We start from the raw sequence: 22,105 nt of genomic DNA on the forward strand, positions 1-22,105 counted from the left end.
TCGACCCGGTTGCGAGGGCTCAGCGCTTGTGACTGGGTCTGAATCAGACCCTGTGTTCGATGTTTCCGATGTTTCCAGTTTTGTGCGTGAGCATAGGATATGAGAGGCCTTCACTGGGCGTCTCTAAGTAAAGGACGGCTGGGTAAGACATTAGCATATTTTTGCGATCCATGAGACATTGCAGTCTCTTTGGCATTTACATGCGGATCTGAATCAGGTTTTTAGTTCCCTAGATTATATGTACAACTGTTTCCCTTTCCTGTCTGATTTTCATGTTCTTGGTTGTTGAACTTATTGTACGTGACCCTACTGCAAAATGGTTCACATATTTTACTTATTTATTATTGTTGTACGGTTCTTCTTCTTTATTATTTGTAACCCAACAGAATAAAGAATTATACTGTATAAAAAAAAGTAATGCAACATAGCAGCAACACTAATGAAGTAAATAATATCATCAGTGCCTGGGTATGTACCAGCCATCCAGCTCCCACAAGACAAACAGCTCCCAAAATATGTGTCTGGGTCCTGGCCTACGTCAGTTGCAATTGTGCGAAGATGCCTTTACTGTACTTGGCCTTTCCTTTGCTGTTCAACCTCTACACAGGATTGCACACAAATTTTGAAGCACATGTGTAGTATGTTAATGGTTATCATACTAATTAGTAATAATAATACAGATGTACTTCCAACTCTGCATCAAGTACACAGAGTCACTCCTTTTGAACAAGTCTACATAGGCACATATTTTGCATCCTTTTGCTTGAGCATGTGCAGAGCAGAGTGATTTAACGCAATGTACAATATATACTTGCCTACTTTTGAAAAAGCAATTCAGGGAGATTGTGACAGCAGCAGCTATGTGTGTGGTGGTAAAATGGACGTGTACTGTTACATCCGAGGTACGTGTCATAAACCTGACTTACATCCAAATCATAATTGCCTACTTTTTTTTTTCCTCCTCGCAAGAAGCCCGAGGAGGAGAAGCAGGTGGGCGCTGATGGCGGCGGGGACTGATGTGTTGCATCATTAAGCTCCGCCCCTTGTTGTAAATTGCAGCGATTAGTGCATATTTAAATAGGGCGGGGCCAAATTACACTATTCTTGTGGATTTGCATCATTAAGCCCTGCCCCCTACTGGGAGACCCCGATCACCGTGGAAATTCTCCCCATTCTGCCCACTTCACTAGGAAGTGGGCAGGAATGGGGAGAAGTGTCTACTCTACCAGGGGTGCAGGGGGTTGCCCGAAAAAATGTGAGCCTCCTGCAACTTCTGGGAGAGTAGGGAAGTATGATCCAAATGTAAATGAGCCCCGAAGCAGCATTTTTTTCTTCGGGTGGCTTGGCACCTAGCAGCAGTAAGGGCAGCAAGCCTCCTGAATACACTGGGCAGAGGAAAATAGTTTTCACTCCCTGTGCCCTGAGTGCTGAGAGGTGCGCCCATGGGTCACGTGTACGTGCACAGGCACCGCTGGTCAGACATTTTCTGTCTCGGTGACAGATTCACTTAGAATGTTCTCTGTTGCTGGCAGTGTTACAGGGAAGTGAGCCCATAAAAGGGTATTATCTTCCACATCCTCTTCATGTGAGGAAATGACATACAGAGGAAGTCTGTTCCAGTCACAAATTTGGGAACATCTAACTCATACTTGCCTACACTCCCCCAGCACCCCCGGAAGAGTAGGCACTTCTCCCGAATCCCACCCAGTCCGTCGTTAGGGGCGGAGCTTAATGAAGCGATTTAATTATAATTGTCCACGCCCCTATTAAATTGCGAGGGGATGGGGCCTAATGATGCGAATGATCCGGCCCTGCCCCCATCACTTCCCAACTGCGGCCTACCTTTGGGGGGGACAGATCAAAAGTCGGTAAGTATGACCTAACTCCTCAGGCTCTGAGGCAAATCATTTTCCTCATGATAGAGCCATGTCACCTTCCTTCCTGAGAGTCTGGAGGTACCCTAGAGTCTTTGATGGCGGCCAAGCTCACTCTACTTAAGATCATTAGCAGAGCAACTTTATTAAAGGTCAAACCTTTAATCACATCAACAATACCAGCATATCTTGGTGGTTAACTAGTGCAGGTCTAGCAGACTTTGCTCCTAAATCCATAGAGTTGCCCAACTTTATGGATGCCGACCTCTTTGGTCCTAAGCTTATAAAGGAGGTCAAAGCATGGTACAAAGCTCAGAAATCCTTTTCTGACCTTAAAAAGCGAACTAGCCACTTTAAGAGCCCTTTCTTCAAGGAGGTTGGACATTGGGAGTCACGGGTCCGACCCAAGACTTCCAAGGCACAAGAAGAACCCAGAAAGGAGGCTTTGTGCAAAGATCCCATCATACCCTTGAGGATTATCCTCAGGCTCATGGAATAACACTAGAAAAGGTCACAGTTAAGGTAAGACCACACACATACTCTCTTCACCAAAAAAGCCCCAAAAGAATTATACTCGGAGTGGCAACAAATTACTACAATTGGTTGCTAAAAATAATCCAGTCTGGCCGACATGGCTGAAAATCCCGATCGTCCGCAGGTAAGTATCAACTAACCTAACCCCCCTAATCCTAACCCTCCTTAGGGGTGCCTAACCTTCCCCCAGTGCCTAACCCTAATCCCCCCTCTAAGTGCCTAAACCTAACCCCCCCTTCCCCGCCGCCTAATCCTAAATCCCCCGGGGGGCTGCCTAACCCTAAGTCCCCCCCGGGGGTGCTAACCCTAACCCTCCCTTCCCCTAGCCTAACCCTAACCTCCCGGGGGGGTGCCTCCCCGGGAACCCTAAACCTAACCCACCCGCGGCTGTGCGCAGCGGCGCCCAGCATAATTTCGATCGGGATGCCAGGCGCCAGTCTCCCGGCGTCGGTAAAATGACAGGCGTCTAGATTTAGACACCTGTCATTTAACCCTTGCCGGGATAAGACAGTCGGGGAGCCGGCTGTCGGGCTTACGTCCGCCGGCTTCCCGACTGCATACCCATAGTTAAACCTCCCTTTAATCTACTTCCTTCACCAGGTATTTCATACTCCTTGTTCAAGGAGTTGCAGCCCTCTGTTCGACAATGTTCCCTCTGATCAACCAGTTACGAATAGGACCAAAAATTCCCCTACAGTTATCCAAAGAATGCTTTCAGGAGAACCCAGACCTATTAGAGACACTTCCCCAATGTATGTGGAAGGATGTAGCTCTAGCATCCCCCACAAAAACTAATTAATACCTCTTTAAGGTCCTGGAAGAGAGCTAGATACTGTACAATCATTAAATAAATTAAACTCTGGTGATCCAAAACAAATCTCTCTCACCGGTCTTCACTACTCCATTTAGCTTTAGATTTCTTAGCCTCTAAATACGAATTAGGTCTAGTGTCAGCTACCATTAATCATATGGTTCCGCTTTAGCTATTATGATCCTAAACTTAACGAATAACAAGTGTGACACAGTCAAGATAGGGGTCCCTCTCCTGGAGTAGATGGACTGGTTAGGTACATAACGCTATTTATAACTCCTGGAACGCCTTCTCTGCTTCAGGACCCCATTCCACCATGACTTTCTGTTTGCCTTTGGTAATGTCAGTCAGTGGGACAGCAATGGTGGCAAAATTGGGTATAAACCTCCTATAATACCCAGTGATCCCTAAGAAGGTTCTCACCTGCTTTTTATTTAGGGGTCGTGGCCAGTTTTGGATTGCCTCAATCTTATTGAGCTGTGGCTTTATCAAACCTCTGCCAATGGTGTACCCAAGATATTTTACTTCTTCTATCCCCAGACAACACTTTTTGGGGTTGGCTGTCAAACCTGCCTTATAGATGGAGTCCAACACTGCTTGTACTCTGGGCAAGTGAGACTGCCAATCAGGACTATGAATGACCACATCATCCAGATAAGCAGCAGCATACTGTCTATGGGGCCTTAGAATCCTATCTATCATTCTTTGAAAGGTAGCAGGTGCCCCATGTAGCCCAAATGGCAACTTTTTGTATTGAAACAACCCCTTTAGTGCAGATAAAGCGGTCTTTCCCCTGGTGTTCTCAGTTAATGGCACTTGCCAATTGCCTTTGGTTGAGTCAAGAGTAGTTAAATATCTGGCTATCCCCAGCCTTTCAATTAGTTAGTCCACCCTTAGACACACTTTTTCAATTTCCAGAAGTCATTGCAGAATGGCACACTCCCGTCTGGTTTTGGAATGAGCACAATGGGACTTGACCACTCACTATGCGATTCTTCAATTATACTCAACTCTAACATTTTTTTTTATTTCCTTCGACACTGATTTTCTTTGGGCTTCTGGTAACCTATAGGGCTTTATGTTAACCTTAACCCCTGGGTCAGTGATTATGTCATGTTTGATGACCGTGGTTTTCCCTGGTAGGTCAGAAAACAGCACCTTATTTCTGATCAGAAATTCCTTAACTTCCTGCTGTTGAATGGCTGACAGGGTTTTTGCCACTTCACTTCGGGTACCATGGGCCCTGGGTTTACTGGAGGGTCTCGGACGGCTGACAGTGCTGCTCTATCCTTCCAGGGTTTTATAACATTTACATGGTATATCTGTTCTGGCTTTCTTCTCCCCAGCTGGTAAACTTTATAATTGACCTGCCCCACTTTTTCTAAGATTTCAAAGGGTCATTGCCATTTAGCCAAAAGTTTTCTTTCTACTGTGGGAACCAACACCAACACTCTGTCCACAGGAGCAAAGTTGCATAAGCAAGCATTGCGGTTGTATACCCTCTGCTGTGCTTGTTGGGCCTGATAAAAGGCTCTCTTACTATCGGCACCACAGCAGCAATTCTTTCTTGCATTTGAGAAACATGCTCAATAACTGTTTTATACGGGCTGGACTGCCCCTCCCATGTCTCTTTGGCAATGTCAAGTAACCCCCTTGGATGTCTCCCGTACAACAAATCAAAAGGGGAAAACCCTGTGGAGGATTGGGGAACCTCTCTTATGGCCAACAGCAAATAAGGTAACAAGTAATCCCAATGTCTACCATCTTTGTACACTACTTTCCTTAGCATGTGTTTTAAAGTTTTATTAGACCTCTCCACTAACCCATCAGTCTGGGGATGGTACACAGAGGTTCTTAATTGATTAATTTTAAACAGGCGGCATAACTCCTTCATGATTTTTGACATAAATGGGGTACCTTGGTCAGTCAGGATCTCCTTAGGTATTCCCAACCTGCTAAAGACATGGACTAATTCTCTAGCAATGGTCTTGGTTGACATATTGCATAATGGTATCGCTTCTGGTACCTGGTAACGTAATCCATTATCACCAGAATATATTAATGGCCCCGGGCAGATTTCATTGATGGCCCAACCAAATCCATAGCTATTCTTTCAAACGGAACCTCAATAATGGGTAACGGTACCAGGGGACTTTTGAAATGTGGCCTTGGAGCATGATACTGACATTCAGGGCAGGATGCACAATAGTCAGATACCTCTTTATGGACCCCGGGCCAAAAAAAACTGTGCACAATTCGCTCAGTAGTTTTCTCTACCCCTAAGTGGCCTGCCGTTATATGACTATGAGCCAGATCTAACACTGTTCTTCTGTATGCTTTGGGAACTATTAATTGTTCCACAATATCTTCCCCCTTCTTAGTCACCTGGTACAACAAATCCTGACATACTGCCATGTGAGGATATGACAAAGTACTATCGGGGTCTATGGGTTTACTATTAATCACCTTGACATTCTCCCTGGCTTTTACCAGAGTAGGGTCATTCAACTGCTCCACGGCAAAGACCTCTCTCCTGACCTCAAGATCAGGCAGGCGGACCACGGGCTCAATAACCCTCCCCACCTCAGTGGGAGGACCACCACTTGGTGAGCCACCATCATGCTCTGCATTCTCTAGTTCGCCAATCATACTAAAAAAAGGGAACATCTCTGACTCTGCTACTACGTCAGTAACCTTCTCAAACGAGTCAGGGTGATTTACTGTTGTGCAAAATCAGCTTTCCCACAACTTCCAGAAGTGAGCAAAGTCTCTCCCTAATATTGCATCATACATTAAGCCCTGTACCAAACCCGTAGAGACTATCACGGAACCACACGGTGTTTCTATGTTCACTTCTGCAGTAGCATAATACCGGGTATCCCCATGTATGCAGGTCACACCAACAGTTTTACACTTCAAGGGGTTCACCAGTTTAGCCTTCACAAGTGTAACCAGGCTACCAGAATCTAACAGAGCCTCTACTCGGTTGCCTTCTACAGTGAGTATACACATGTGCTTATCTTTCTCAACCTGCCGGTCAGTAGTACAGGCTGGTTGTGCAAAGAAAGACATCCTGCGGTTGGCATGAGCAGTATCACATTGCATAGGTTCAGAGGTAAGCGAACAATTAGCCGCAATATGGCTGAAACCACTACATCGGAAACATTGAATTACATTAATATCTAGTCTTACGGGGTAGGTACCTTCCTGGCCTGGCTGGCCCGTCTCCAGGTTCCACACCCCCAGTCTTGAGTACCTTCCACTGCCCGCACCCTTCTCCCCTGGAACAGTCTTACCAGTGTCAATGGGAGTTCGCTGATGCACCATCGGGGCTCTGTGGGGCACACTCATCAGCTCCTCAGCCGCCACGTACCTCTCCACTATTTCGACTAGCTGGTCTGTGGACTTAGGGTCTGCATGGCTCACCCACTTGCGCAGAGATGCAGGTAGCGATCGCAGATACCGGTCCATCACGACTCTTTCCACAATCTGTGGTCCTGTCAGCATCTCGGGCTGCAGCCATTTTGTGGTTAGATGGATGAGGTCATGCATCTGTGAGCATGGAGGTTTTTCCATTAGGAACTCCCAGCGGTGGACTCGTTGGGCCCAAACAAATGAGGTAACTCCCATGCGGGATAGGATCTCCCATTTTAACTTTGCATAGTCCTTGGCATCATCCAGGCATAAATCATAGTAGGCCTTTTGTGGTTCTCCAGACAGGAAGAGTGCCACAAGACTTGCCCACTGCTCTTTAGGCCACTTCTCTCTTTTGGCGGTTCTTTCAAAGGCCGTAAGGTACGTCTCCACATCATCACTCTGGGTCATCTTTGCAGAAAGTGACTGGCCCGTATGGTGTGAGTGTTAATTAGTAGATCAGGGGAAGCAACTCCAAACCGGACTACAAGCAGTTGTACCACCTATCTTATGGCCTGGCTGTTTTCCGCTATGGCCTGGCGGGTTTCCTCGATGGTGACTTGTTGCCTCTGGGCTGCCTCAAAGGCCAATAGTTGCACCTGGGTGGATTCCTGCTGATCCCTGGTAGCTTCCTGCTGATCCCTGGTAGGTTCTTGCTGAATTTTGTTTGTTTCCTTCTGAGCTGCTGAAGCTTGGAACAAGGCTTTAACAATGTCCTAAATTTTGTCCTGGGTGTAGGTTGGAAGCAGAATCTGGCTTCCCTAAGCATCTGCGGACGCCATCTCTATGGACTTCAAAGGACACAACTTTATATTCCACACTGACGAATTGGTGTCTGTCCCTTTAAATTTTAAGCGAAAATGTTTTCCTTGCTGCAATTTCAGTGTGTGATTGCCTGCATTCTCCACCAAATGTGACACAGTCAAGATAGGGGTCCCTCTCCTGGGGTAGATGGACTCCCTCTTTACACACACAGCAGCCGTAGAAACAGGACACAAGTCTGGAGTTCTCGTACAAACTGGTCGGCGCCAGTCTTTATTGTGCCAAATGAATATAAACATAAACAAAACATAAACATAAGTCCTAGCCTGGCTGGGCACTAGCTACACAGCAGATTCCCTCTCTATAATAATGGTAGGGCCTATTGCCCTCACCATCAACAAAACACGTGCACAGTACTTACAAGGAAAGTAACCAAGTGTCTCTAAACAGGCTACTCTGCCTGCTCTCCCAGGTGTGAGACACTCAGCCACAAACAAACCCAGCTTATATTAGCCATTTCCAGCTGCAAGCCCTGATGAGCCTGTTACCAGGCTGAAAGGCTCAAAACCTGGAGTGGCCTGTGGATGGAGCCCTCCCTCTCCTAACATCCACACCCCCAGGGCGCAAACCGACTTTTCTCTAAAGCCGACATTTCTAGTCTGTTTTTCCAAACAGACTTCTCCGGGGGGTTTCAGAACACATATGACAGGAACCTAGGACATACATAGAAGCCATTCCACACTTCTCCAGTGCTTCTATCACACAAGCTATACATTAATTTGTAGAGGCATATATCTCTCATGGTCCATAGTTCCAAAATATTCACATACTTGGGACATTGAGCCTTCCTCTCATTCCTAGCTTCCTGGGAGACAGGCTCCAACTTTTTCAGTTAGCATTTTTATCGGCTCTAGCCATAGCAGCCAGAGGAGCTGAACTAACCCTCATACACATCTCAGACTCGTGGTTATCACAGAATCCTATAGGATACCACATTATTCTAAAAGGTCACACCAAAACGTCCTCATTTAATAACCCCATAGTCGAATTTGATGTTATCTATAACCCTTCAGAGCCTAACCTTTGCCTAGCTTTGTGCCTGTCCTCTCCATTTGCACATGCATATAAGACGCAGTGCGCGTGCGCAAACTAGTCCATGCAATCGGGAGGTGTTTGCTCACAGCGCACAGCCACCTCGCTAGACTGAGTGACAGGATGAGCCATTTGTGGGTGCTGACAGGGGATGGTCAATGGAAACGGGGGAGTGGTGGTGCAAACGCAGGTGTGTCTGAGCATCTTAACGCCGTTTCAGAGGTGTGCATAATTAACACGCAGCATCATAGTACACATCACATGGTTGAATTACACACTGAAGCACTCGCAGTGCTTGCGGTAGGGTATGGTCAGCTACAAGTGCTGCGTACGCTTCCGATGTTACCGATTGTTGCATACACTTCCTGGAGATGATGTGTATAAGCGTGCGTCTTAAGACAGGCTGGTGGGCATTTAAATACACAACGCAATCGCATGTCAGGACATAGTGGACGTGCTACTGCCTTGCTGTGCGATCACGGAATTTGTATACTTTAGCTTCGTGCGAACGCATCTAGCGAGCGGGTCTGAATTTGAGCCCTAAGTTTGTACCTTCGTTAAGCACTATTGGAGACCAAATGATCTACAAAAGGTTGAGCTTCTCAGAGCAACCACCAGGTATGTGGTAGTCTGCCCACCTGCTGTTGCTAGGTCGCAAGCCTCCCAAAGAACAAAACACCAATTTGCAAGAATATATGACCTGCAAAGTGGATTTGTTCTAGGGAACAAGACTGCCACCTAGCAACAGCTTCATCCTTTCTCATTGGCTAGGACTGTTTTTTCCTCTGGAGATCTATGTTCGGGTATTAATAGCTTTTGCTGTTATCCCTCAAGGCGCAGCAAGGGACCCTAAGAAGCCTCAAGTAGCCACCAATAAGGACCAGAAATAGCCTATCGCCCAGCATTTAACTCTGTTCAAGAAAGTTTGCAACCAATACTGTTTCCAGTTTCTTTCTTTCTAGTTCCGGTCTCAGTGCATAAGCAGTTTCCAAGAGATGTTTGTTGAAGTTCAATAAACTTGTTCTCGGTTGGAAATTACTTGTGTCCTAGTCCTCCAACACACTTAAGGGTATATTTACTAAAGTGAGAGTTTTTAGAAGTGGAGATGCTGCCCATAGCAACCAATCAGATTCTACTTAACATTTATCTAGCACCTTCTAGAAGACAATAGCTAGAATCTGACTGGTATGGACAACAACTCCACTACTAAAAACTCGCAATTTAGTAAATATACCCCTTAGAATGCCAAGATAGTCAGACTTAAGATTTACCAGTGTCTTTCCCACTATCCCTTCTAGGGCTGGTTTACCACCAGCGAGCTTCCAAACAATTTGACCAGTGATGCCTGTGTGCACCGCTCGGCGTTCAAGGCAGATGGAGTGAAAATTCTTTCACTTTCCTCTGCCCCAGCGTACTCGGGAGGCTTGCTGCCTAACTTACCTGCTGTTGCTAGGTGGCAATCCTGTTCCCTAGAACAAATCCAGTTCCTGCAAACTAGTGTTGTTGCTCAATAAGATCTACTTGTTGATGAAAACACACTGATACATCATTGTGCCTTATAACCAATGCAGGGAAATGGCATTGATGATCCCATTTGAATGTTTATATATATCCATGGACGTAACTATCATTGGTGCAATGGGTGCAGCTGCTATGGGGCCCAGAGATGAGGACGGGGCCTATCTTACTTGTCAAAGTCACATGTGTTATATACATTTATCACCAGGTGGTACACAGGAGCCCTTACAAACTCTTGCTATGGGGCCTTCAAATACCTAATTACGCCCCTGTATATATCTTATCTTTATCTTATTTCTTTTTTTCTAAGTATATAACAGCTTCATAATGGGGATAAGGTGCAATCAGGGAGATTACTAGACTCTTCAGGGGGTCAGGGAGATTGCTACTATTTGAGGGAGTCTCCCTGACAATCAGGGAGAGTTGGCAAGTATGGTACATTACACAAACTGGTGTAGTTCTGATCTCTAAATCAACTCCAACACCTTTTACTGGTGAAGTTCTGCACTGTGGTCTGTGCTGCCAGTGTTTTTAGTGTCTTCGTTAAGAGTACTTCTAAAAGCAGGTACATGTATAATTCACGGTCAGTCATTGTGGACTGTTATCAAAGAAATTCATAGAAAACGTCAGTTGGGCAGACACACCTTTGAATCAAACTCCAGAAACAAGGTGAAAAAATACAAGAACAGGCATGGTAGTGAATGTATTTACTTCATGAAGGGTTTTTTAAGGTTAGTTTTATTTTGCTGCTTTCATGAAGCATTGATTTATTACTCGGAGAAGATTAAAACATGCAGATATTCATGTTGTTTGACGGAAAACCTGAGGTATTTGAGCTACACCTCTCTATTTCCATCAATCATATCCATACACTTAGATAGGGGTGTGTGTAACTGACAGCTTACAGATCTGTTACTGAAGACACTTAACATATCGGGTCTGGTGCAGGTCAAATAGTTTTTCAAGTGACTGAATGACTCCTTAATACAGCATATTTTAGTAGGCTTGACAATAAATGTCTGCTTTTTCATACAATTTATTATATATTTTGCAGACAGCAGGGGCACTGAGGGTGGTTGGAGTAGCCACAAAGTGCCCGGACCATTATCTACTTTGGGTATCCGGTGGTGCAGAGCCGGCCCTAGGCATAGGCATTCTAAGCAAATGCCTTGGGCATCTTGAATGCCTTAGGGGCATTCCATGGCTCTGCAGTTCTCCCAGCATCTGCCACAATCGGAGCTCAGCATGCTGTAGAGTGGCTGCTTTATTACACTTGTTTCATTGGTGGTTTTTTTAGTGTATGTTACTGTAACACTGTTACCTCCATTATAGCAGCCGCTGACACAGCGAGGCTGTTTGTTTACATTTGGTGCCCCACCCACACACCTCAACCAATGAGCTTCCAGCAGGCTCTAGCAGGACTTAGGGCTTTTGCAGCTGCTGCAGTATTAATGCATGACTGCAGAGCCGAATTAAGGGGGGCATAAGGGGCACGTAACCCCGGCCCCCCCACCATTTATTAGAGCTCCAGTGCAGCAGGACTGCACTTTGAGCTAGGGAGACTGAAAGGAGGGTGGAGTCGGGCAGGGGGCGGAGCTACACAGCACTTATGGTGGGTACACACTGGGCGATATTACTGAGCGACTGCACGATTATGACATCGTAATCATGCAGTCGCTCAGTAATCGTGCACTCTTATGTCGGAAACGACCAGCGATGCGCACTCCCGCTGGTCGTATCCGACATTGTCCATCGCCTGAACATGCAGCACAATCGGCCGATAACGACAAATTGGCATGTTCAGGAATGATGGACAGTGCCTGCACTGAACGACTGATCATTCAGTGCAGACACTACAGGGGATCAGGAACGATGGAACGATTACGATGTCGTAATCGTACTGTCTTTCCTGATCGCCTAGTTCACAGGTTCTCAAACTCGGTCCTCAGGACCCCAAACAGTGCATGTTTTCCAGGTCTCCTCACAGAATCACTAGTGAAATAATTAGCTCCACCTGTGGATATTTTAAAATGTGTCAGTGAGTAATGAATACACCTGTGCACCTGCTGGGAGACCTGCAAAACGTGACCTGTGTGGGGTCTTGAGGACCGAGTTTGAGAACCACTGGCCTAGTGTGTACGCACCTTTAGTGTCACTCAGGCCAGCACAGCATGGGAGGAGGGGATGGAGGAGCTACTTTTACAGTGAGTGTAGTGTACCTGTATCCTGTAAGGTGAGAGGGGAGTGGCACTATACTGCCTGTCTGTATGTGTGTCTGTAACTGTATTTATGGATGTATGTGTGTGTATAAGTGTGTGTGACTGTGTATATACTGTATGTGTCTGTATGTATAAGTGTGTTTATGTATGTGTGTGCAGGGGTGTTTATATAATAAGGGCGCAGGGTGTGCGGGGCATACAGGGGGGCCCACACCACACACCCTGCACCCATATTTTTAATACTTACCACTTCTTTATGCTTAACTCCTCAAAAGGGATCCGTGGCTGCACATGTGAAGTAGGACCCCCGGGTCATAAACCCGGAAGTCCTCACATCACAAAGGACAGCTTTTATTGGAGCAGCTGTCCTTTGCTTAAAATAATCGCACCAAAGGCTTGCGCCGAAGAACACGATCCCCATTTCCCAAATTATGCTCTTTAGAGCCCCCAGTTTTAAGTGCCCTGGGCCCCCTAAAGCCTTAATCCAGCTCTGCATGACAGAACACTGATGTCTATGTAAATAAACACTTCATCATCTAAACGTGTGTGCTCTTTTGCCTTTTTCTTTGCTGGAGAAAGTGAGTGTGCATATATATATATATATATATATATATATATGGAATGGGTATGTAATGCTGGCTGTCGGCATGTCTTCTGTCATCATACTGACAGCGGCACCCCAATGGTTAGTATCCTGACAGGGGTCAGGTAAGTATACTTACTCTCCCCCCTTCTGCCCCTAACCCTCCCTTGTACCCAACCCCACACCCTAACCCTCCCCCCGTAGTGCCTAACCCGAACCCCCCCCAGTGGTGCACAACTCCCCCCAAAAAAGCTAGTCCTAACCCGGCTACGGTCTCTAAACCTAACCCTCTCCCCCCGCGGCTAACGCTAAGGGCGTCCTGGCTTTGCTTCGTTCTGCTAGGCATCGGGATTAAGATAGGCGTCGGTATTTCGACGCCTATCTTAAGTCCCTTGTCGAGATTTGGATGTCGATATTGCAGGGGTCTCATAACTACATCCACACACATATATATATATATATATATATATATATATATATATACACATGCTAGGTGGTACCAGTTGAAATCTTGCCTAGAGCACCAAATTGGCTAGGGCCGGCTCTGCGGTGGTGGTAATGATGGTAGGGTGTATGGTGCTCCATCCACACCTTAGCCTCTTCTGTGCCGAGTTGTGGATGGGGGAAAGTGACTATGCAGAACAATAAATTCCTATTTGTCACATGGTGACAGCCACCATAACACTGGCTTTTGCCAATATAGCACAAGAAGGCTAGGCTGGGTCCACTTGGTAATATCCACTTAGTAGCAGCAGTAGCCAAGACTGGGGTGGTAAGAATGATCTTTTCATTTACATGGGTGTAAAACTATGACTGTCTAAATATACTGTGAACTCATTGCACAACCCAAATCCCCTTAGTTGTGCCCAAGTGGTTCACTCTCTGGAGACAACTCTACAAACTGCAAATATCACATAGACCCACTTCTTTCATTAAATTAACATTTACAGTTTTCTCAAAAAATACTGCATGGTGAAGCCACATTTTTTTTCAAATGAATTCTGTGAGTGAAAAGACACACGTTGAGCAGTTTCCCATTTACATCTACAGAACCAGAACCCTTTTCTTGCTTAGACCTTGAGCAAAAATCAACTCCAAGTCCTTTTGCGAAGTTGAAATGGTGGTGCCCTCTGTACAGCAAGGGTCACTCGCCACACCTTTATCTTATTTTAATAATTTCACTTTGTAAAATGAAATCTACTTAGGCCTTTGCAAACTGTGGTGCTCCTCCGAATACACCACCATCTTGACCTGCATAACTTTGGTGAAGGTAAAAGTGCATCTGCTGAAATTGAGGTGAATGAAGTTACTAAACAGGGTTATACTCTACACCTCAACCATTTGACCCTTTGTAAGTGAAGCCTAGTATGATTTGCTAATTTTTTGTAGGCGCTTAACACAGTAACTCGCACGTCTATTCGTGTAGCTTGGTGCAGCTAAGCAAGCATGCACTATTTCTCAATATATTTTACAAATTAGATCACCGCTCCTAAGCTTCTCACCAGTGTGAGCTATAAAGAAAAATATCAGTGAAATTGTTGTCCAAAAATAAGAACAAAGTAAAGTTTATAGCAATGTGACAAATAAACCAAAGAAGAGCAAAGAATTGTTAAGGTGCCAACACACTAGACAATTTTTTGCACAATTTGGCCAATTCCGAGGCATTGGAACAACAATTTGTGCAAATAGTGCAGTGTCTACGAATGATAACGATCCTGTTGTGTAGTCCCGAGGGTCATTTGTTGTATCCTCAGATCTTACCTATATGCAGTAAGATCTGGCAATCTCATTACCGACACACTGGATATCGTTAAGGACACACAATAGGTTGCACGATATTGTATGTCCGGGAGTACTGGGGAGTTGTGGGGAGTTCAAGGGAAATCGTTGACTACATTGAATGGTTTGCGAGTCATCTAGTGTGTAGGCACCTTTATGTAAAAACTGGAGTTCAGAGCAACGTATGAATAACACTATAAAGCATGCAATCCTCCCCATTCCGTACAATAGAATGGTCCATTTACCCAGCCCATCCTTTGAGTGCATACGATGAGTACACACATTAATGATTGACTTAGAATGAGACCTTGGAATGAAAATATATTCAACATTAGGGATTTGTACAATTGGGTCTGTTGTTTAGAGATGAATTGTATTATTGCCCTAAAGTCAATAAAGGAAGTTGTTCTTGAAGAGATATACAAGGTGTTGTGTTTCTACGATATCACTTTTGTAATGATTTTTACTCCACTTTGCTTAGATATCTATGAAGTGATTAATTTGTTTTGAGACAATATAATATTTGTGATAACACATCAGAGGCAGATTTCAGCTTAACGCCTTATGCTGGGCATACACTGTCAGATAAAATGCCTACAGACTTTTTGTCTGACAGCCTGACACCCAGCAGATATCACGGGCACAGTGACGTGCGGTGAGGTCAATGGCTGGGGAGGCACACATGGAGATAGGTCTGAGTGCTGGGACCCTTTCTCACCCCCTACTCACTGTAACTTTCCCCTCACTACACTAAGCTTTAGTGCCCATTGATTCTCCTACCTTTATCAGTCTTCTCTTGCTGCTGCTGTTGACAGAGCTCCAATCTCTAAACACTGCAGTGCACTTCCTGGTCACATGACACATCCAAGGTGTCCAACAGTGCTCAAGGCACGCCCCCCCCATACTTAGAGGCATGCCTCTATTAGCACTCTTTCTGTGCAGCTTACTGCCTGTGGTGTGGTCCCGTCCCCAGTTCTGCAAGCAGTGTCCCACTATACAGAAGCTAGGCTGAGCTGTTGCTGTCTCATCTCTTGTCTCCCTGCAGTCCCAGGGAGCTCCACAAAGCTGGTGAGTGCGAACTATAAAAATGATTACAATAAACAAAGAAGATGTTTATAAAGATATAAATATCTTTTTTTGTATTCTAATCTATTTTATATCAGCTCTGCCTACCCTGACTGCACATCCCCGGGGCATACACTGTGAGATATCTCACAGTTTAATGGCCTAGATATCTGTGCTCTTCCCCAGAGGAGGAGACATTTCCCCGTTCCTCCTCAGTGAAAATGCATACACTGCCTGATGTGGCCAACTTTCACTTTGAAAATATTGGATCGATCCAGCATGCCCGCACGATCAATAGTTTTGATATTTTCAGTTTGGTCGCATGCATGCACCAAGAAACACTGTGCAATTATCGGGCCAATCCTCTGATATTGGGCGGATCAGCCAGATAATTGCACAGTGTACGCAGGCGATCAATAATTGTATAGTGTTTGTCCAGCATTACAAAGAAGCCTGCACTGTGTTCTTTAATACAGTAGATACACCTAACTTTTCATGTTTTATATACATTGGAATAAAAGCAAGATTCTTCTTACCAGCATTCAGTCCTTTGATGTTTTTTAAGTTTAAAAATAAAACCAGCATTACAACTTCTGTCCTCAAAAGGCTTAACGATGATACACATCTATTACAAATCATATCCTTTTGGCTAATTATATTTTGTTCATTTTTTAAATACCTTGGTGAATCTGCTGCAGGGAACAAAACAGTTATATTTGATACAAAAAGCAAAATACAGTATATCTAGTCCATTAGCACATCAAGGGGTCTATTTACTAAGCCTTGTTTGGAGATAAAGTACCAGCCAATCTGCTCCTATCATTTTTTAAACACAGCTTTGTGACATGGCAGTTAGGAGCTGATTGGCTGGTACTTTATATCTGTTCACTTTATCTCTATCCAAGGCTTAGTAAATAGATCCCCAACTTAATCACTATGTAATGAATATTTTTTTGTCCTCAGGTAGCAGAAAGTGCTGTTTCTTAATTGCTTATGGGACTGATTTAGAGTTGGGAATGGAGCAAGATAGTGCAAGTAACTCAGCATCTTGGTAAAACCATGCTGCACTGCAGGTGGGGTATATTTAAAATGTTCACAGAGATACGACAGGAATCGGCCCAGCAGTTGCTACCCTGCTACTGCTAATAGTTATGCCCTTTAATCCTTCCACACTGATAAGTGGTGCAAGAAACCTGTGCTCTTCATATATTAGCATGCTTGTAAACAGGGGGTGGCTCACTCAGTAGCTCTTTCCATGTAACCAGAAATGTAAAAAAAACCTATAATAACAATGAATACAGTATGTAACAGATTTTATTTCTTTATATATTGTCCTTGCGTTTGAAGTGTTCTTTCCGAATTGCCTCAAGAGTATAGAAAATGCCAATTATTCCTCACAAACTATGCTTTTGTGACCTGGTCAGAGATATTTTGAAATGTTCTTATTTTCCCAGGACATTTTTGATACTTCAGTGGTGTTTCAATGTGGGGGCTGTAGAGCAGTCCAACTCTGCCAGAGGGGAGCACGATAACACTGACTGTACCTCCGAATGCTGCTTCATATTGCCAGGAGTCTGCGGGATCAATAAGCTCACTGGGGGATCAGCTGTCTTCAAAATGGTGGGATTCCTAAGGAGACTGCTTTCTTTGCCTTTGGGAGAGCAGGGACAACAGTGGACAGTGGGCATGATTCAGAGCCGGACGCTATTTGCGCTCGCTCGTTCAGAAAAAGGGGCCGGCTATTTAAATTGAGCGCTCGCTCTTTGCGGTCTGTTGACGCCTCTATGTCTGAGCGAGCGAACGAAACATGCGCTCGCTATTTGTAAAGACGCCCCTTGGCCGCTTGCATCCTACGTCATCTCTGCTATTTATTAGATTAATCGAGTACATCGAAAGGCGTCTGAACTGCTCGCAGTGCTTGTGGTTGGATTTTCCTACCGCAATCATGCGAACAGTTCAGGCTAAGAAACAACCAAGTGACGTGGTCGATGACGCTGCTTTGTTAATTATGCACACCCTTAAAACGCCAGTTTTGACCGTCTGGCACGCCTGCGTTCGGATCTCCACTCCCAGTTTTCACGCACCTTCCCCTGTTACCACCCACAAACGCCTCATCATGTCACTCAAATTAGGAGGCACTCGCTATTTTGCGAGCACTCGATTTCCGATCGCACTGACTGGTTGGCGCATGCGCATTACAACCCATACGCAGATGTGCGAACATCGCTCGAAGCGAACGAGCGGCCGCTTACGAGCGGCTCTGAATCAGGCCCAGAGTTCTGTGTTGGGACGAATAACGTCAAGGGGTAACCACTGGTGGACTACAGGAAGGTGCTGATGCTGCCACTATACATCAAGTTGGGCCTTATGAAACAATGTTAGAGCTCTAGATAAGAATGACAGTCTTCAAGACTTCGGGCAAAATTTATTAAGCGGTGGGTTCTAAACCCCAGCGGTTTGGTGGCAGTTTTGCTATCCACAGATTTACTATGGCCAAAACTGCCTTCAAAACTAATATGATAGAATAGGGCTGTAATTTAGAAACCGCCGTCAAACCACCGGGTTTAGAACCAGCAGCTTAGTAAATTTTGCCCTTCCTCTCTAAACGGTCTGAGACAAAGGTCAAAGTCAGTGTTTTTGTGGGACTACAGAGTAAGAAGATCCTACAGTGCAAAGAATTCCAAAAGATGCCTGCTCAGAAGGAGGAAGCGGCTTGGACCAGCGCTATCGCAGTGTTTCGGGGCTTCCTGGGCAATCACAAAGCAGAAAACTATGTGGAGTTGGAGTAACAACTGCAGTTTGATCCAGAGAAAAGAAAACATAGCACTAGCTAGTGCAAAAAGTATTGTGGGTGAAATATATCAAAGGATATATTTATATTTTCTATGCACTTTTACAAACATTTACCCTACTCCATCATCCCAAAGGTTTTGTTTGTTCTAAAACTAGTCTTATTTTCAATGGTAACAAACTTCATATACTTTATTCATTTTAGAATTCTGAAGAAACTGCAATTAAAGACTATTTTCTCCAGTCACAATTTCACCCAGAGAATGTCTATTAGGTTTTACTTAAACCCTTCTCCACAGGGAGTCCCAAAAAGCATTCGTACACAGCCCAAAGTTGTTCACCTGGGAACATGAATATTCATTCTCATATCACTGACACATGAAGCAAGTGTTTTCCAAGGAGTACCTTGGTGCTGAACTATTTAAAATAGCAAAGCTGTGGGACATCCATTTAGAAATCTGCCAGCAGCTGTAAGGCCCCCACACACGGCAGAATTTTTTAAACGATTTGGCCGTTTTTGACCGATTGGAACGACAAATCATTTAAAAAGTGCAGTATGGGGGCATGATAACAATTCCGATGCACACTCCCGCTGACCGTGGTCACTGATCAATTGAACCTGCAGAATGATATCGGCCTATCTTTCACGATTTGGCACACCGTTTAATGTGTGTACACGATGAACGGCGCAATGGACAATATGTTGTCACTTTTCCGGGCTACTTCCCTCCTTTATTCTGTGCCAGCCGACGGGGAGACAGAAATGCACCACGAGGTTGTTTGCTGCCAAACTATAGATCGTTAACACCACAATTATATCGTTTGTACAATCGTTCCATGTGTACGCACAATATCGTTTGTCTAGGGAAATCACAAACAAGATTGAGTCGTTTGCAAATCAAACCATGTGTGGGGGGGCCTTAACTCATAATAATGAATACCAGTTTTGGATAAACCCAAATCTTTCTTATCTGCCTACCCTATGTAGCAACAAGGCAGATCACTGGCCTGTTATCTGATGCTCGAAGTCACTTTGCACTGTGAGCTCACAGGATTACTCAATAGACATTTGATCTAAAAGCACTTTACTAAAGAGGACAGAATACAGTGTGTGATTCAGTGTCCAAACTACAGCTTATGAGAGGTGTAATGGGCAAGGGATAATATATTACATATAGAAGTGGAGAATTAGAAAGAGCATGTATGGTCCAATATAAACATCCCATTTCACCTACACAATATTCCCAGTATAGAGGAATTGTTGACTAAATAAAATGTAGGGAACTTAAGGTTGCATGGTAAGGCAAGTTAAAAGCAGTGTGGTGAGACAGTGGTTAACATTACTGCCTCACAGCATTGAGTTCATTACAAGATTAAGGCCCTATTTGCATGGAGTTTGTATGTTCTCTCTGTATTTGTGTGCAATTCCCTTTCCTCCCACACTCAAAAGACATACTAGTATTTTCATTGGCTTCTGACAAAAATAACCCTTAGTGTGTGTACATGTGGTAGGAAAAATAGATTGTAAGCTCCACTGAGGTAGGAACTGATGTGAATGACTAAAGTGCTGAATAATATCTGTCTGCTATATAAGTAACTTAAATAAATAAGGCTCTTGCTTTGTGGGGTTCCAGCACACTCTTGAGAAGCAACAAACTATTTGAAAACACATTAAGGGGGAAATCAATTAAATCGCAATAATTTACCGCAGCTTATAGGCCCCATGGGGGCTGCTCAATTAGCCCCAAAACCGGCAGTTATCAGGGAATCCCAGATAATGACCACAGTTTCACGTTCGCGAAAACATAGAATCCGTGATAAGTTTACGGACTTGTGTTTTCGCATGAAAAGGGGATGTAATAAAATTGCACAAAATATGTAAAAACTCCCATAACACAGGCTTCTACATAAGCAGATGCTTTCTTAGTAAGTCCCCATATAACTGGTGCCATCCTTCAGTTAATGTAATAGTTATGTCTAGCACAAAGGGGCAAATATATATTGCTAGACACACAGATCAGTGTGCATTAACAATATATATCTCCAACAAATAACAAACATATATATATATATATATATTTTTTTGCAAATTCAGTTATGTACAGCAATTGAGTGGCCACTTTTACCCTCAAAGGCAATTTTATAGTAACAACAAGAGTTCAGTATTATTTTAGATCTCCAGCTTTATGCAGATCTACTCGGTAACAAGATTACGTTGTTCAAACCCCCAAAAAATTATACACCAAAACACTGAGGGCAGAGAGTTAATTGTTACAACTGCTGAAATGTAATGTTAGCTGTGAAATGCACAAAAAAAAAAAAAAATTAAATGTGGCTCATATCTAAACTGATATGAGTGTTCAGAGTTTAAGTAATAACTATACATGCTAAAACAGCACTACAGTGGATCAAATTACAGACCTTGGAAATTCCCATAGAGCTTAAGATGCAAGACTGCATCTATCATTACTCAAAGTACAAGGAAAATAAATAGCTGGCTAAATAGCAATACTATTGTATATAATGTCAGCGACAGCAGTCTTATATTTATAGTCTGTTATTTATAAGGTGTCCATATTCTGGCAGATCTCGTAACTTTAACCCATGGCCCAGATAAATGGACACCTTTCAGTTGCATTACCGATCTAAATGTAGTTGTACAGCATGCTCATACCTGAGGATGCAACCTCAACGCTGCTAGACATTTGCTGGACAGTTACACAAGCCAATGCACTTGATCACAAGGGCATGTGATTGAGAGATGACTTCACACACAAGAATTAGCCCAATATTTTTATTTTATTGAACTATCTGTAGCCACATAACGAAAATTTGTTTGGGAATGATAAAGTTGCCAAATCAGATCATCCATGCGGCCAGCTTTATTCTTCATAATCTTAATGTCTAAATCAGAGGTTCCCAAACCCTCAAAGCACCCCAACAGTTCAGATTTTAGAGATATCAATGGGTGATCACAAGTGGTGGTCACCTGTGGTCAAGCACGGATATCCTTAAAATCTGGACTGTTAGGGTACCTAGAGGACAGAGTTTGGGAACCTCTGGTCTAAATACTTCACAAGACCACATGTGATTGAATATTGTGAATTGATTTGACAAGTTGCAAAGGATGATCAGAACTAAAAGGAGTCCTTATTTGCAAAAACTATACATACAATTGTGCTGAATTAGATTTGACTTTGATATGGACAATGTTTTTGTTCTGAAGGAGTCACAATTCAAAACTTTCACATACCTTTAGCTATCATTTAAGTTGATTTAACTAGATGTTTTAAAATGTGCAACATGTCATATTTTAAACAATCTTTTAAATTACTTAAGCTGGGTACACACTTGATATATATACCTAGAAGTATTGTCAACAGCGGGACCCGGCATCGGTAAGTGCATACATACTTGCCGATGCCGGCAACGACGAACAACCAGGGGGAGCGACGCAATGCTGCATTCGGCAGCCTGGCATTGCTAAAGATATCCCCAGATTGCACTGCAAGTACAGGCGACCGGGGATATCATTAATGACCCGCAGGAGAGCACAACATTCACCACATGTGTGTACACACGGGACGATTTGAATGATATATCGTTCAAAAATGTCGTTATCGTTCATATTGTTTAAGAAAATCGTCCAGTGCGTATGGGGCAT

The 22,105-nt window shown here is 44.0% G+C and overlaps 1 protein-coding gene across 1 annotated transcript in view; it reads left to right on the forward strand.

Moving 5' to 3' along the window:
- LOC148477833 (uncharacterized) overlaps positions 1-22,105 on the forward strand; it is a 54,692-nt gene that overhangs the window by 21,139 nt on the left and 11,448 nt on the right. The window lies entirely within an intron of this gene.

The sequence above is a fragment of the Taudactylus pleione genome, unplaced genomic scaffold (assembly GCF_031769625.1).
Source record: "Taudactylus pleione unplaced genomic scaffold, aTauple2 ptg000687l, whole genome shotgun sequence".
In the NCBI taxonomy this organism is placed as follows: Eukaryota; Metazoa; Chordata; class Amphibia; order Anura; family Myobatrachidae; genus Taudactylus; species Taudactylus pleione.